The sequence below is a fragment of the Bufo gargarizans genome, chromosome 3 (assembly GCF_014858855.1).
Source record: "Bufo gargarizans isolate SCDJY-AF-19 chromosome 3, ASM1485885v1, whole genome shotgun sequence".
Lineage (NCBI taxonomy): Eukaryota > Metazoa > Chordata > Amphibia > Anura > Bufonidae > Bufo > Bufo gargarizans.
Genome location: NC_058082.1, coordinates 347768763 through 347784702, shown reverse-complemented (window position 1 = coordinate 347784702; position 15940 = coordinate 347768763).

Below are 15940 nucleotides of genomic sequence, written 5' to 3'. Positions count from 1 at the left end.
TATGACGACACCAGTGACAGTGATACCACTGATAGTGAGCCACTGAGCTTGAGTTCGGACAGTAGTGAGGACTGGGGTTTCCAGATGACTAGAGGTATATTGTTCTACTGTAAATCTTTCCTCATCTGTTACCGTTAATTACAGTAATAATGTTTCCTAATGCTGCTGTTGGCTGTTTGGTAATGTCTGCACATTAAATGTTATTTTGTTAAAATGTTTTAGCCCATCTCTTAGTTCAAATAATTTTTTCCCCCATTTTCCTCCTCTTAAAACTAGATGCCTATTATCTAGCGAAAAATACGGTACTTAGATCACATTGAATTTCCAAGGTTATCTAAGGAGCAGAGATCTGCTCTGGATGCACCAATCTCTGTAATTTACAGAGGGCCTTGGATTCAATCCAAGGCAACACTTCTCATGGTTCAGATGGGTTACCATTTGAGGTTTACAGGAGGTATCAGGAAGTGTTGCTCCCCTGCCTGGTAGAGGCTATTCAAGCCATGGAGAGAGAATTTCCAAGATCTATGATGGAGGCTATTATTGTGTTAATAGGAAAAAAGGGGAAAGATGCTTACAGACCTATATCTCTGCTTAACACAGATATTAAAATTATGGCCAAGGTTTTGTCTATCAGACTTAGGAAAGTTATAGGGCCAGATTTATCATTAGCTCAGGTCAGAATAATGGAGTGAAAAAGTCCCCAAAAAAGTCCCAAACGCTAAAACTGCGCACAAATATGCAAATTTTTACTGCTCTGCACTATGCTCGCCAGTTTTCTGAAAGTGGGCGTGTTTTCTTATGTAAATTAATCTCTAGACAGATTTACTATTGGGACTATTTAAAAAGTCGCAAAAAAGTCGCAATTTCACTCCAGTGAGGACCATGCTTATCTTATGAGACTTTTTAATAGAACATGCGACTGTTTCATAAAAACGTGCAACTTTTTCATAAATATGTGCGACTTTTGTAAAGCTGCTTACTGACGGATAAACTGCTACCGTCAAACCACATTTATTACAGTCTTAAAGGGCCGATCATAAATCTGACTTGGCTAAAACTGACTTTAGCCATATGTGAAAGTGGAGTGAGCTGTCAGAGTCATGATAAATCTGGCCCATAGAGTCGATTATACACCCCGATCAACGTGTTTTTATTCCGGGGAAGAGTACTCACTATAATATAAAGAGCCTCTATTCCAGTGTGCAGGTAAAAGGGGGGGTGGGGGGCCTTCGCTCCATACTGTCACTGAAAAAGTAAAGTAAAAGTTAATCACTTTCTGTTTTAAATAGAAATAAAAATTTTGAGAATTGTGAATTTTTCCAATTTTTTTGTAAATTTGGGATTTTTTCATAAATAAAGGTGAAATATATTGACTCAAATTTATGACTATCATGAAGTACAATGTGTCACGAGAAAAAAGCCTCAGAATGGCTTGGATAAATGAAAGTTATTACCACATAAAGTGACACGTCAGATTTGCAAAAAATGGTCTAGGTGAAAACTGTCCCGAGGTAGGGGTGGTAGGAACATGTAGAGAGTTGAGTGTGGAATTGGGGTCTGGAGCGAGAGAGTTAAGCAGCATGGTGTGGTGAGGGAGCGTTTCCCCTCACTGCTGCAGGATCTTTGGGAAAGTAGCTCAGAGAGCGGCCCACTTCTGATATATAAAAGGACTTAAGGGGTCATTTATTATATTGAAATATGCCTATATTAGGCATATTTTACAGTTAGTTGCGCCATAATCTGTGACTTTTCCAAGCTCATGCCAAATCAAAAATCTGTGGCGTGTGCAGAGAAGGGGATGGCTGGCAGTCCCATCTTATTCATAATTTTCTATGCCTGGTTTAGGCATAGAAAATGGTCTAAATGTAAGACAACAAGTAAGCTGGCTTACATTTAGACTCGGTCATACAACTTACCACCCAAATGAATTTTACCTCCTTTTCTTCTCACTAATAGAGCTTTCATTTGGTGGTATTTCATTGCTGCTGACATTTTAACTTTTTTTTATATTAATAAAAAATGACCGAAATTTGAAATGATTTTTCAAACAAATGAAATTTTTCACTTTCTGTTGTAAAATCTTTCAAATAAAACTACATTTCTATATAAAATTTTCTCTAAATGTATTGTTCTACATGTCTGATTTAAAAAAAGCAATACGTGTATATTTATTGGTTTGGGTAAAAGTTATAGCGTTTACAAACTATGGTGCAAAAAAAATAATTACGCACTTTGACTTTCTGAGCACCTGTCATGTTTCCATGAGGTTCTACAATGCCCAGACAGTAGAAACACCCCACAAATGACCCCATTTCGGAAAGTAGACACCCTAAGGTATTCGCTGATGGGCATAGTGAGTTCATGGAAGTTTTTATTTTTTGTCACAAATAAGAGTGGAAATGGAATTTATTATTATTTTTTTTCTTACAAAGTCTCATATTCCACTAACTTGTGACAAAAAATAAAATTTTACATGAACTCGCCATGCCCCTCAGAAAATACCTTGGGGTGTCTTCTTTCCAAAATGGGGTCACATGTGGGGTATTTATACTGCCCTTGCATTTTAGGGGCCCTAAAGCGTGAGAAGTAGTTTGGAATCCAAATGCGTAAAAAATGCCCTGTGAAATTGTAAAGGTACTCATTGGAATTTGGGCCCCTTTGCGCACCTAGACTACAAAAAAGTGTCACACATGTGGTATCGCCGTACTCAGGAGAAGTAGGGCAATGTGTTTTGGGGTGTATTTTTACATATACCCATCCTGTGTGTGAGAAATATCTCTGTAAATGACAACATTTTACATTTTTTTTATACAAAGTTGTCAATTTACTATATTTACTTTTTTGCAGCCAAGATGCGCAAAGGGGCCCAAATTCCAATGAGTACCTTTAGGATTTCACAGGGCATTTTTACGCATTTGGATTCCGTGAGGGATATGGTGAGTTCATGTAAGATTTTATTTTTTGTCACAAGTTAGTGGAATATGAGACTCTGTAAGAAAAAAACAATTTCCGCTAACTTGTGACAAAAAAAAAATCTTCTATGAACTTGCCATGCCCCTCAAAAGTGATCTTTAGAGCGCCGCAGCGATTTTACTGTGTTTTTGCAGTGATCAGAAAAAAAATATTCTGTCACTGTGGTGGGGTGGACTGAACGCAAGTGTGCGCACAAGATCAGGCCTGATCTGGCGAATACTGCATCTTTTGTAGAGCCTATAGAACATGTCCTATTCTTGTCCGCAATTGCAGACAAGAAAAGGCATTTTCTATATAGTTCTGGCAAAATGCGGAAATCACATTGCTGGTGTCCGTGTTTTGCGGATCAGCAGATCCGTGGATCCGCAAAACACATACGGACGTCTGAATGGAGCCTTACAGGGGGGTGATCAATGACAGGGGGGTGATCAGGGAGTCTATATGGGGTGACCAGGGGTTAATAAGTGACAGGGGGGGTGTAGTGTGGGGATTGGTGCTACTTACAGAGCTGCCTGTGTCCTCTGGTGGTCGATCCAAGTAAAAGGGACCACCAGAGGACCAGGTAGCAGGTATATTAGACGCTGTTAACAAAACAGTGTCTCATATACCTTTCTGGGGTTAAAAAAATCGCATCTACAGCCTGCCAGTGAATGCAGGACGCATCCTTGCATTAGGCAGTTGGGAGGAGGTCAAAACTTCATCTTCATAAATGACCCCCTTAGTACCTGTGAGAGGCAAGCGGATCACAGGATACCTCACTCTCATAAGAAACAGTAAGTGAAGCTGATAGGAACAGGAATGAAGCCAAAGATTAGCACAGCAGCAGAGAGGGAAACAAAGTATTTAAGTTCACCTGCCAGTTTACGCTTAGCCTGCTGGACCCATGAGAAAGATCAATTATTGTTTGGATGACTCAAGTTTATTTATTCAAGTAAAAACCGTTGAACTTTACTAAGTCTGGGCTTACTCCACCAACTACAACTCCATTGTTGCTACGGAGCCTAACCCCAGGGAACGACAGTATCCAGGTAGGAGCACCTTGTCACAAAACTATTAGGGCCACATCATACCACGGCATCCTAAACACTCGGAACCCATAGCCTCTGGTGGGGCAGCCCGTTGCAGAAACATCAAATAGTGAGTCCCTCAGAATACTATCCCTTGATGTCATCAATACCCTCGCTATCTGTTAGGCCTCTTGCACACGACCGTATGGCTTTTTCTGTATTTTGCAGTCCATTTCAAATGGATCAGTTTTTCCGTTTTTTTGTTTCAGTAGTGTTTCCACTCCCGTTCCGTTTTGCCGTTTGGTTTCCGCTTGTGATCTGTTTTTTGCGGATCGCAAACGGAAACGGAAGCATAAAATAACGTTTAAAGAGTAAGTACATAAAAAAATTGGTCTGGGCATAAAATTTTCAATAGATGGTTCTGCAAAAACGGAATGGATACGGAAGACATACGGATGCATTCCATATGCATTCAGTTTTTTTTGCAGCAACATTGACTTGAATGGAGCCACAGAACGTGATTTGCGGGAAATAATAAGACATGTTCTATCTTTGAACGGAATGGAAATATGGAAACGGAATGCATACGAAGTACCTTCCATTGTTTTTGTGGACCCATTAAAGTGAATGGTTCTGCATACGGACCGCAAACGGAACACAAAAAAACGGAACGGAAAAAAAAAGTTTGTGTGTAAGAAGCCTTAGTCTTCTGCTAAACACTGGTTTATGAGAAAAAGGAAATAGACACCAGATAGTGAAGTATTGCTTGTTAGCGGTTTCAACATGCAAGATTTATTATGCTCAATAGATAAACACCAGTTTAATAGAAAAAGGAAATAGACACCAGATAGTGAAGTATTGCAGTTTCAACATGCAATATTTATTATGCTCAAAAGGTAAAATGTAAAAAACCGCCCAAATCCAAATATCCCTCTGTGGGGCCCGACCGACTCGAGTTTCACTCCAGCTTCATCAGGGGCATAAATCACCAGGTTGAGAAAGTTTGACTTTATAGGCCTGTTCCTCCTCTTCTTCATACTACATGGCAGGGTGATAAATTGTCTCTCAAATATGCAATTAACTCCAGATAAAATATATATTTCCCTTTTAACATAAAAAATATATTATACCATACATAATAAAAATCTTAAAATCACCACATGTTTAGTGATGAGCGGCAGGGGCAATATTCGAATTCGCGATATTTCGCAAATATTTTGTAGAATATTCATCATATATTTGAAAATTCACGATTATTTTCTTTATTGCAAAAATCGGCAATGTAATATTCGCGTAATGCGAGTGCAATACAGGCGCGGGTCACTTTTGCTACATTTTTCAAGCTGCTAGAAGTTTCCTGCGACTGGAGAGAATGATTGGCACAGCAGAACATTACAATAGCTTTATATGCAGTTAGAGTGCTCCAATATATTCGCAATTGCGCTAATCGGCACGAATGTGAATATTTTGGCGCAATACGTGAAACTTCACATTTTAGCAGGTCTGACTACATATTACTGATTGGTGCACTAAGTATTGTTGTGAACTTGTGACATCACAGGGCGTCCGCAGGTGGGGGGGGGGGGGGCAAGGGGGAAATCTGGAAATCTGTGAACTGAGTTCTGCCTCTGCTCTGCAGCACTGGCAGATCCGGGGGGGGGGGGGGGGGGCAATGGGGGCAATCCTCAGGACAGCGATACAGATGACTGTGCTGAGGCAGGGGAGGGAGAGGCGTGTCCCTTTCCCTTCCTCTAATAGGCTGCCGGCCTAGTGCCTTCAGCCTATCTGTGTCCCGCCTGAGCCGTACAGCGCGGGACACAGGCCGGAAGAGGCCTGCATTGCATCGCTGCCAAGGAGGTAAGTATTTGTTTATTTTTTTTTGTGTACAATACTGGTGGCTACTGGCACATAATAGGGGTGTCTGGCTATTGGCACATAATGGGGGTCTCTGGCTACTGACACATAATGGGGGTCTCTGGCTACTGACACATAATGGGGGTGGCTACTGGCACATAATGGGGCTATCATTACTGGCACATAATGAGGGGCTGTCATTACTGGCACATGATGGAGGGGCTGTTATTACTGGCACATGATGGGGCTGTTATTACTGGCACATGATGGGGGGCTGTTATTACTGGCACATGATGGGGGGCTGTTATTACTGGCACATGATGGGGGGGCTGTTATTACTGGCACATGATGGGGTGGCTGTTATTACTGGCACATAATGGGGGCTGTTATTACTGGCACATGATGGGGGGGCTGTAATTACTCTGTTGTGTTATTTTTGTTGTAATGCATTAAAAAGAGATCTAAAATAAAAAGATTTGATCAAAAGAAAAAAAAATGAAAAAAAACAGGGCCACAAGTGCAGGATTTGCTCCCCTGTATATATGTGCATAACTGCATGTGGGTTTGAGCACTTCCTGCCTGTTTTAACACCACGCTATTCTTGTGAGTTTCTTATATAGTAAGGGGTAGGTAATTTTCCTATTGGTTGCTAGGGATGTTGCTAAGCTCAGACAAAGACATTGCAGCCTTCTCATTGGCCCACAAGCAAGAAGAAGGGAGGGATCATGGGTTCAGATGAAAAAAAATCTAGAATATTCAAAAATATGAATATATATCACTATATTCTAAATATTCGTGAATTCTCAAAGTGTCGATATTCGCGATTCAAATATTCGCTCCCAACACTACTCATGTTTATATCATTTCTACTAAACAGATTTTTTCCCTCTGCAATGGTCATGTGATGATGACCAATCAATCATAATAGGGATTCCCTCTGTTCTTCTACCTCACATCATCATACGACATACCCAACCAATAAGATTGGGGAATTCTTTCTACCAAGTCATCACATCCGGTGTTTCTTTTAGGCCTGTTTCACACCTGCGTTAACCAGATCTGCAGCGGTATTTTTCCAGACGCTTCTCGACATATTTGCCGGGTTGCGCCCGATCTCTGCCAGTCCCGGTTATAGTGAATGGGGCCGGATGGAATTCCGGCAGTGACGGATCTGGCAGGCTGTTCCCAGCCAGAAGAGCCTGCCAAATTTGCTAAGATGGAGATGTGAAACAGGAGTTAACCAGTCACTAACAGCTATACATGCTTTAAGGGTACCCATGGAACAGATGATTGGATGAAGCAGACAATTGTCATGAAGGAAGCATTCCTTCCAAACAATCACCTGCTCGTCAGTGGAGGAGAAACATGCATTTACATGCAGCGATCTACTCTACAGTATAGGGAGAATCAATCGCTAATGTCATTGTTCGTCCCCATACAAAATCTTTGTTTGCTGGCAGTAGAGTGCTGTTTAGACAGGTGATCGCATGAAAGATGAACGTTCCAAACCTGCAAAGGGAAGATGACTAACCTGCTTCCTGACATCAGCTCCCCGCTCCTTCTCCTGCAGGCCTGAGCTCCAGTAATATAAACATCTAATGACTTCATAGGGACAGTGATAAGTATATTATGTTTCCTATTTAGAAAACTTGTTTATAGTAGGAAACTTGCCCAGAAATGTCATTTAAGAGAGCGCCGCTAAAGGAGCGTTGCTAAGGCATATGCTTTTTCTAAATATGATTTATCAGTAACAGTTTTAAAAGGTTATTTATACATTGTATTTCTTTACTTATTAGCAAATGGGTGTGGCAGCGGAGGAGCCAGGGCCAGGGGTGGGTAATGGGCGGAGTTAGGGGGCCCAATTCTGATTCTTGCTATGGGGCCCAATGATTTTTGTGTACGCCCCTGACTAGAACAGTTCAGAAGGAAAGATGTAGGGTAAGAAATATACATAAACCTCTTAATTGTATGTATACTAATGCCAGCAGCCTGACTAATAAAACTGGGGAACTGGAATTAGTAATGTGTGAGGAGGACTATGACATAGTGGGAATAACTGAGACATGGCTAGATGATAGCTATGACTGGGCAGTTAATGTACAGGGTTACAGTCTGTTTAGAAAGGATCGCCAAAAATGGAGAGGGGGAGGGGTCTGCCTTAATGTAAAGTCCTGTCTAAAGCCCACACTCCGAGAAGATATAAGTGAGGGACATGAACATGTGGGGTCACTGTGGGTAGAAATACATGGAGGCAAAAACAATAATAAATTACTAATAGGAGTTTATTATAAACCACCTAATATACTACTAAACAAGATAGACGAGGCAGCAGATCATAATGAGGTTGTTATTATAGGGGACTTCAACTACCCAGATATAGACTGGGAAACTGAAACCTTTATATCTCAAAGGAAACAGGTTCTTGGCAATAACCAAAGACAATTACCTTTCCCAACTGGTTCAGGACCCGACTAGAGGGACAGCCATACTGGACTTAGTATTAACCAATAGACCTGCCAGAACAACAGATGTGCAGATCGGGGGACACCTGGGAAATAGTGACCATAAAGTAATAACCTTCCAATTATCATTCAAAAGAGTGTTTCTTCAGGGAGGAACAAAAATAATACAGCCACAAAATGGGATATTTTTAAAAGCATCCTAAAATCTAATTGTGAGAGGTACATACCTTATGGGAATATAAGGTTAAGGAACAAGAAAAAAACTATGTGGATAAATAGAACTGTAAAGAAAGCAATAAATGACAAAAAGTAAGCATTTAAAATCACTAAAACAGGAAGGTAGCGAGGAAGCACTGAAAAGCTATAAGAAAAAAAAAAGAATAGAATATGTAAAAAACTAATAAAAGCAGCCAAACTAGAGAGCAAAACTAACCCTAAAATGTTCTTCAACTATATAAATGGTAAAAAGTATAAATCTAAAGGTGTCGGCCCTTTACAGAGTAATGAGGGGGGGAGTTGCAGAGAGCGATGAGGAGAAAGCAAAGTGATTAAATATTTTTCCCCCCACTGTATTCACTAAGGAAAATAAACTATCAGATGAAATGCAGAATGTAAAAGTAAATTCCCCATTAAAAGTCCCCTGTCTGACCCAGGAAGAAGTACAGCGGCATCTTAAAAAGATTAAAATAGACAAATCGCCAGGACCAGATGGCATACACCCCCATATCCTAAGAGAATTAAGTAATGTCATAGCCAGACCCTTATTACTGATATTTAAGGACTTTATACTGACAGGGAGTGTTCCACAGGATTGGCGCATGGAAAATGTGGTGCCAATATTCAAAAAGGGTACAAAAACAGAGCCCGGAAACTATAGGCTGGTAAGTTTAACATCTGTTGTGGGTAAACTGTTTGAAGGTTTTCTAAGAGATGCTATCTTAGAGCATCTCAACGGAAATAAGCAAATAACGCCATATCAGCATAGCTTCATGAGGGATCGGTCATGCCAAACTAATTTAATCAGTTTCTATGAGGAGGTAAGTTCTAGACTTGACAGTGGCGAATCAATGGATGTTGTATATCTGGACTTCTCCAAAGCATTTGACACTGTACCGCATAAAAGGTTTGTATATAAAATGAGAATGTTTGGACTGGGAGAAAATGTCTGTAGGGTGGTTATTAATGGTTCTGATTGGGTCACTGTTACTAGTGGAGTACCTAGGGGTCAGTATTGGGCCCTATTCTCATTAATATATTTATTAATGATCTTGTAAAAGGCTTGCATAATCAATTTTTGCATTTGACACTAAATTGTGTAAAGTAATTGATACGGAAGAGGACTGTATACTGCTACAGATGGATCTGGATAGATTGGAAGCTTTGACAGATAAGGGGCAGATGAGGTTTAACAAATGTAAGGTTATGCACATGGGAAGGAATAATGCAAGTCACCCGTACATACTAAATGGTAAAACACTGGGTAACACTGACATGGAAAAGGACCTAGGAATTTTAGTGAACAGCAAACTAAGTTGTAGAAATCAGTGTCATGCAGCTGCTGCCAAGGCCAATAAGATAATGGGCCCGTGATGAGAACCTAGTCCTACCACTTTACAAATCACTAGTCAGACAAACACATGGAATATTGTGTACAGTTCTGGGATCCTGTGAACAGGGCAGACATAGCAGAGCTTGAGAGTGTTCAGAGGAGGGCAACTAACGTAATAACTGGAATCAGTGGACTACAGTACCCTGAAAGATTATCAAAATTAGGATTATTCACTTTAGAAAAAAGACAAGGGGAGATCTAATAACTATGTATAAATATATCAGGGGACAGTACAGAGATCTCTCCCATCATCTATTTATCCCCAGGACTGTGACTTTGGCGAGGGGACATTCTCTGCGTCTGGAGGAAATGAGTATTACACTCAGCGGTAATCTGGTTTCCTGGAAGTCTCCATGACACCACATCCTGAGACTGTCTTCCTCCGATAGGACAGGAAAAAACACAGAGGTTTAAAACCCCACCCCTTCCCTCCATCGCCAGTGTATTGAGGTTTAACACTGACAAATGTAAGGTTATGCACATGGGAAGGAATAATGCAAGTCACCCGTACATACTAAATGGTAAAACACTGGGTAACACTGACATGGAAAAGGACCTAGGAATTTTAGTTAACAGCAAACTAATTTGTAGAAATCAGTGTCATGCAGCTGCTGCCAAGACCAATAAGATAATGGGTTGCATCAAAAGGGGCATAGATGCCCGTGATGAGAACATAGTCCTACCACTTTACAAATCACTAGTCAGACAACGCATGGAATACAGTGTACAGTTCTGGGATCCTGTGAACAAGGCAGAGCTGGAGAGTGTTCAGAGGAGGGCAACTAAAGTAATAACTGGAATCAGTGGACTACAGTACCCTGAAAGATTATCAAAATTAGGATTATTCACTTTAGAAAAAAGACAACTAAGAGGAGATCTAATAACTATGTATAAATGTATCAGGGGACAGTACAGAGATCTCTCCCATCATCTATTTATCCCCAGGACTGTGACTTTGGTGGTGAGGGGGCATCCTCTGCGTCTGGAGGAAATGAGTATTACACTCAGCGGTAATCCGGTTTCCTGGAAGTCTCTATGACATCACATCCTGAGATATCTTCCTCTGATAGGACAGAAAAAAAACACAGAGGTTTAAAACCCCACCTCTTCCCTCCATCACCAGTATATTTTAATGAGACAACCCCAGGATGAAGGGATAACGTAACTTAAATCAATGGAAATCCATCACTGAAAAAATTGGGTGGGAAGTATGTGGTGTCATGGAGACTTCCAAGAAGCCGGATTACCGGCGAGTGTAATACTAATTTCCCCAGTCGTCTCCATGACACCACATCCTGAGAAATATCAAAGAATTATTAGGGAGGGACAACGACACAAAGGACTTTGCATCCGAACACCATATCCTCGTTAGAAAAAACATCTAGTTTGTAATGTTTGGAAAAGGTATGGACCCTCTTCCAAATTGCAGCTATACAGATTTGTTGTAGAGAGAGGCTGATGACCTTTCTGCCCAAGAAGCGGCCATGCCTCTTGTCGAATGTGCTCTAAGAGAAGGAGGAGCTTCTTTCCCTTTGCTCTTGTAAGCTTCTGAGATGGCACTTTTTAACCATCTTGAATTAGAACATTTTGCTGCCTTTTTCCCTTTATTAGGCCCAGAAAATTGGATAAAAAGATTCTTGTCGATTCTCCACTCTCTAGTTGTTTCTAGGTATTTTAGAACTGCCCGCCTGACGTCTAAAGTATGGAAGGTAGCTTCTTGGTCATTTCTGGGATTGGCACAGAAGGAGGGAAGTACGATGTTCTGTGACCTATGAAAGGTAGATACTACCTTTGGTAAGAAGGTTGGGTCTAACCTAAATACCAGCTTGTCCGGAAAAATGGAAAGGAAGGGATCCTGAATAAATGAGGCCTGAAGTTCACAGACACGCCTCGCTGAGGTTATTGCCACTAAAAAAAATGTTTTCTTAGGAGCAGAAGCAGAATCCTTTTCTCCATGGAAGTATAAGGGAGAGAAGGATCAGCTAACCAGGGAGAATGAATGAAGTCAGGCTACTCACGGTTCCTGGATTTGATGCAGGCTCAGGCTCCAGAGCCCGGCGTAATGGGGACACTCATGCTTGCTCCCGAATCGCCAACGTCACAGTGATAGCTCTCTGGGTGAGAGCAGGCGCTGATCGGACACCATCCTGTGGGTTTTTATACCTTTTCCCTCCCAGGACCCGCGGCGCTTGATAATGACGTCCCAACATCTGACTCCGCCCCCAGCGTCTGATGTCATGCACCGGCGACCGGAGGGAACACATCTTAGTGCCGCTCCGGCCGCCATCTTCCTTTCCCCTCTGTATGAAATCACCCTGGACCGCCGCAGAGGGGATCTTCGCAGGGAGCGCAACAGTTTGCGTCCGAGCACAGGCCATGAGAGGAGGAGGGAGAGCCGAACCTAAGGATCCGACCTCGGCCTGAAACATGCAGGTGGGCCCGTATAGAGCGTCCATACACCTCCTGCTTCCTATCCCGATGGGACAGGAAAAAACACTGGCGATGGAGGGAAGGGGTGGGGTTTTAAACCTCTGTGTTTTTCCTGTCCTATCAAAGGAAGACAATCTCAGGATGTGGTGTCATGGAGACGACTGGGGAAAGATGGTTTGTACACAATCATAGGAGAGGATTCTTTACGGTAAGAACAGTGAGACTATGCAACTCTCTGCCTGAGGAGGTGGTGATGGCGAGTTCACTAAAAGAGTTCAAGAGGGGCCTAGATGTATTTCTGGAGTGTAATAATATTACAAGCTATAGCTACTACAGAGGGGTCATTGATCCAGGGAGTTAGGCCCCTTTTTCACAAGAGAGTATTCCGCGCGGGTGCAACGCGTGATGCGAAAGCATTGCGCCTGCACTGAATCCGAACCCATTCATTTCAATAGGTCTGTGTACATGAGCGTTGGTTTTCACGCATCACCTGTGCGTTGCGTGAAAATCGCAGCATGTTCTATATTCTGTGTTTTTCACGTAACGCTTGCCCCATAGAAGTAAATGGGGCTGCATGAAAATCGCATCGCATCCGCAAGCAAGTGCGGACGCGATGCATTTTTCACGGATGGTTGCTAAGAGATGTTGTTTGTATACCTTCAGGTTTTTAGTCACGCACGTGCAAAACGCATTAAGTCACATTGCATCCGCACAATAAAAACTGAACGCGATGGTATACAAAACAGAATGAACTAGGTTACGAAATCTCGCATTTTTCACTGAATGCATCTGCAATGCATTCGGCCCTAATCCGCTCATGTTGGTCTGCAAGGGGCCTTATTCTGATTGGAGTAGGGAAGGAATTTTTTTCCCCTTAGGCTTCTTTCAAATGAACGCGACTGATTTGGTCCGGATGCGTTCAGTGAAACTCGCACCATTTTGCAAATAAGTTGCCAATTTTGTCTGAGTTTGCGTTCAGTTTTTTCAGCGCTGGTGCAATGCATTTTGATGCATTTTTCATGCGCGTAATAAATAAACTGAAGGTTTACAAACAACATCTCCTAGCAACCCTCAGTGAAAAACAAAGCAATGCGTTTTTCACTGAAGCCCTATTCATTTCTATGGGGCCAGGGCTGCGTGAAAAACGCAGAATATAGAATAAGATGCGTTTTTCACGCAACGCAGAACTGATGCGTGAAAAAATAAATAAATAAAAAAGGCTCATGTACACAGACCCATTGAAATGAATAGATTTCAGTGCGGGTACTATGCATTGACGTCACACATTGAGCCCGTGCGGAAAACTCGCTTATGTGAAAGGTGCCTAAAGCCTCATTCACACATCAGTGTTTCATGGACGTGTGCTGTCCGTGTTCTCCATGGACAGCACACATCCCCATTCATTTTAATGTATGTATTCACACATCAGTGATTTAGCACGGTCCGGGGGTCAGTGTTTTCAGCATGTCCTATCTTGGTCCGTGTTCCCGGATCCCTCACGTCCATAATAGTCTATGAAAACCACGGATGCAATCTGTGTTGCATCCGTGTTTCACGGATCATTAAGAAGAGTTGCTTGGATAATTATTTTTAAGCTGTTGAGTGTCAGTGAAACACAGACAGCAAAAAACGGACACACGGCCCCAACACTGACCACCTGCTCATGAAAAAATAGGACATGTCCTATTATTGTCCACATAACGGACAAGGATAGTACTGTTCTATTAGGGGCCAGCTGTTCCGTTCCACAAAATACGGACGTCATCCGCATTTATTGTGCATCGATTTTTTGCGGACCACAAAAAAAATAAAAAATAAAATAAACAAAACACAATATTAAATTAAATACGGTCGTGTGCATCGTCATTTTCAAAATGTCAATTTCTCTGCTTTTAAAACAAATAGTGACAGTTATAAAATAGTTATTACTTTACATTGACATCATTTTGTAAATGCAATGGAGATGAATTTAAAATTTTTCCTTTTTGGCAATTTTCCATTTTAGTCCATTTTTTCTATAACACAACAAGGCTTAACAGCCAAACAAAACTCATAATCCATTACCCTGTAAACCGCTGTACGGGCACACAGCAGGACGCAGAAGGAAAGACGCACCATATGGTTTTTGGAAGGCAGATTTTGCTAGACTGGTTTTTAGACACCATGTCCCATTTGAAGCCCCCCTGATGCGCCCCTAGAGTAGAAACTGCTCAAAAGTGACCCCATTTTGGAAACTACAGGATAAGGCGACAGTTTTATTGACACTATTTTGGGGTACATATGATTTTTTATCACTCTATATTACGCTTTTTGTGAGGCAGCGTAACCAAAAAATGGCTGTTTTGGCTCGGTTATTTTATGTTTTTTTACAAGGTTGTTACGATACGATGATATTAAATATGTATCTTTTTTTGTTTGTTTCAGTTTTACATAAAGCATTTTTTGAAAAAAATCATGTTTGTGTCTCCATTTTCTGAAAGACTTATTTTTTAGGGGTTTGTATTATGTAAGGACTAAATTTTTTGCGGGATGAGGCGGCTGTTTGAGTGGTACTATTTTGAGGTACATACGACTTTGTAATTATTTTTTCCTTCACAGCATTAAGGGGGTAGTGGTCATGTGATATTTTTATAGAGCCAGCTGTTACAGACACAGTAATACCTAATATGTATTTTTTTTTCTATTTTTTTGCAACTTTAGGGGAAAGGAGCATTTTTCTTTTGTTTTTTTACTTGAAACTTTTTTTTTTTTTATTATTATGAAAAACTTTTTTTTAATTTTTATTCTTTTCCTGCTCTGGGACTTCAACTTTTGGGGTTCTGATCCAGTCTGCAAAGGTGCTGTATCTCCTAGGCCTCCATAGAAGACAAGACTCTATGCCTTGCTGCCTTCTCACCCATCGGGTCACCCGTCACCGCAGCGCGAGGACCCGATGGAGACCCTGACCTATCACAAACACCTATGCCGCAGGTGGATACAGCAGGGGCCTGGCTGTTAGTGACTGCCGGGCCCCTGCACTGATCGGGCACACACCGCTCTGATCAGCATAACTCACTAGTACGTCAAATTGCAGGAAGTCACCTAAATATATGTTTACATGCCTTCTATTTATCACAGTCAGTGAGTGATTCTACCGCATCTCCGGCGAGCTGTGTAATTAACTAGCTGCCAGGAGAAACATGACAGCGAGCAGTTGTAAATGCAGGGAGACCGAGAGGAGATATTCTATAGTATACTATACCTATGTACTCTAGGACAGCTTTTCCCTGCATTGACAATAGCACTTACTGCTGTCATGTATCTCCTGGCAGCTGGTTAGTTACACAAAAGGCCTTAGAATGCATCATTCCAAAGGTAAAAGGGTTGTTGGTTACAATTTCTAATCTATGTTAGCAAATATACCCCAAGTGTAGAAAAACTTTACACATGAGTGCTTATTTGTCAGTAGCTTCTTAGTAGCAGACTACAAACTGCCTCTTGGTGTCTTAGATTGGAAGCTTACCGATGATAGAATCAGAATGGGCATATGGTACACAAAAAAAGAAATCTCATACACAATTTAGTATATGTTTGACTATTTCCAGTAACTAATTCAGCACACAATT